Source organism: Dipodomys spectabilis, unplaced genomic scaffold (genome assembly GCF_019054845.1).
Source record: "Dipodomys spectabilis isolate Male_0828 unplaced genomic scaffold, ASM1905484v1 ptg000255l, whole genome shotgun sequence".
Classification (NCBI taxonomy): domain Eukaryota; kingdom Metazoa; phylum Chordata; class Mammalia; order Rodentia; family Heteromyidae; genus Dipodomys; species Dipodomys spectabilis.
In genome coordinates, this window is record NW_024870932.1 from 225096 (window position 1) to 227580 (window position 2485).

The 2485-nt window shown below is 36.1% G+C and overlaps 1 non-coding gene across 1 annotated transcript; it reads right to left on the reverse strand.

The window, feature by feature from the left end:
- Nucleotides 1-209: 209 nt before the first annotated feature.
- LOC122124959 lies at nt 210-320 on the reverse strand. The gene has a single exon (XR_006150701.1). It is a non-coding gene; the product is annotated as a U6 spliceosomal RNA (small nuclear RNA).
- Between the last annotated feature and the right edge of the window lie 2165 nt (nt 321-2485).

The window sequence follows — 2485 nt, forward strand, 5'->3', positions numbered from 1 at the left end:
ACATAGTTGTGCTGTTAGTTTTATTGTGGTCTTGTTTCTGATCATTTGGGTGAATGCCCAAAAGTGGGATTGCTGGGCCATGGGGGGCTTTATGTGGAGCCTTTTGAGGAACCTCCATACTGCTTTCCAAAGTTGTTGAACAAGTTTACACTCCCACCAAGGATTCGGTAGGGTTCCCTTCTGTCAACATACCCTCCAGCACCTGTTGTAAAAATATGGAACACTTCAAGAATTTGCATGTCATCCTTGCACAGGGGCCATTCTAATCTTCTCTGTATTGTTCCAATGTTAGTGTATTTCCTGCTGAATTGAGCACAGAACATTTTTTATATATGAAGTGTAATTCATTTTCTTTCTTTTTATTGTGAAAATACTGTACAGAGGAGTTACAATAACATGGGCAAAATAACGAATACCTTTCTTATCAAGCATTGTTGCCTCCTTTTTGTTTCCCCTTCCTCTCCCTTCCCAAACTCCCACTAGCTCTGACACCTGATCCTCTCCCCCATCAACGTTATAAAGTTCGTTTTACGACATAACGACTTGTATATCTCATTGTTGCAATGGGTCCAACTGTATCCCAATTTAAATGATATTTTTTCCCTTCCCCTCCAAAAATTATACCAACATAAAATACAGTGAAAGCAGGCGTTAAACCTTGGGGGAGGGACATACAAAGCAACATAGAAATCATCTCATAAATATATTAGAAACAATTGGATTAAAGAAAAATCATTTGAATACTTATCTTTGGGTATATTTCCCTAACATCAGCTTATCTGACCTATCCTGCTTGACTCAGACATATACTAGTTATTGCAAATAAGGGAAACCATAGGACCTCTGTTTCTTTGGGCCTGGCTTACTTAACATATTTTTTTCCAAGTCTTGTCATTTCCTAACAAATGGGACAATGTCATTCGTTCTGATGGAAGCAAAGCATTCCATTGTGTATATATACCACATTTTCTTGATCCATTCATACACTGAGGGACATCTGGGTTGGTTCTATATCTTAGCTATGGTAAATAATGCTATGAAAACATAGTTTTTTGAGTTCTAGGCATATTTTAGATATGAGACCCTTGTCCGTTGTATGGCTAATGAAGATCTCAGAATCCGTGGGTATTCTATTTATCTTGCTAGCTATGTCCTTTGCCATGCAGAAGCTCTGCAATTTCATGCAATCCAATAAGTCCAACTTTTTTTGATTTGTTGTGTTTCTGAGTCTCTATTAAGAAAATTTTGGGATGTGCAAGGAGACTTAGAGTTTCTCCTATTGCATCCTGTAATGTTTTCAGACTGTCTGTTTTAACTCTGAGGTGTTTGTTCCATTTGGAGTTGATTCTTGTGCAGGGTGATATATAAGGATCTAGCTTTAGTTTTCTACAAGTAGTTAACCAAATGTGCCAGCACCATTTACTGAAGAGGCTGTCTTTCTTCTGTTCTATTTTTTAGATTCCTTATCGAATATTAGATGGCTACAGGTCTGTAGGTACATTTCTGGGTTTTCAATTCTATTCCATTGGTCCCGAGGTTTGTTCTTGTGCCAGTTCCAAGCTGTTTTGTTTACTATGGCTTTGTAGTAGATTTTGGAATTTGATATTGATATTACTCCAGCACTGTTCTTTCTGTTAAATATCGTTTTTTTCTACTCCATGTTTTTTATTGTTCCGTTTGAATTTTTGGATTGCCTGTTCTATTTCCTTGAAGAATGAAGTTTGAATATTAATAGGTATCACATTGAATTTATAGATAGCCTTGGGAAGTATTGCCATTTTCAAGATGTTGATCTTTCCAATCACAGAGCATGCGTGTTTTTTGCCACTTTCTAAGTTCTGTTTTGATTTCCTTTTTTCTGGTTTTTTAAGTTTTCATCATAGAGGTCCTGCAATTCTTTGGTAAAGTTAATTCTTAGATATTTCATTTTTTGTGAGACTATTATGAATGGAGTTACTTTGCTATTCAAGCCACTCTTTTCTCATTATCGGCATACATAAAAACCATTGATTTTTGAAGGTTAATTTTATACCCTGCTACTTTGCCAAAGTTTTGAATCAGCTTGAGTAATTTGGGAGTGGAGTCTATGGGATTCTTTAAATACAAATCATGTCATCTGCAAAGAGGGAGAGTTTTACTTCTTCTTTCCCTATTTGGATCCCCTTTATGTTAGCATCTTGTATTATTGCTGTAGCTAGGCATTCTAATACTAGATTGAAGAGCAGTTGAGAGAGTGGACATCCTTGTCTTATTCCTGATTTTAAAGGAATTGGCTTTAGTTTTTCACCATTGAGTATAACGGTGGCTGTAGGTTTGTCATATACAGCATTTATTGTATTGAAGAATGTTTCATGGATTCCTAATTTTTCCAGAACCTTCATCATAAAGGGGTGTTGGATCTTGTCAAATGCTTTTTCTGCATCTATTGAGATAACCATATGGTTCTTATCCTTGTTCTTGTTGATGTGATGAATAATGTTAATTG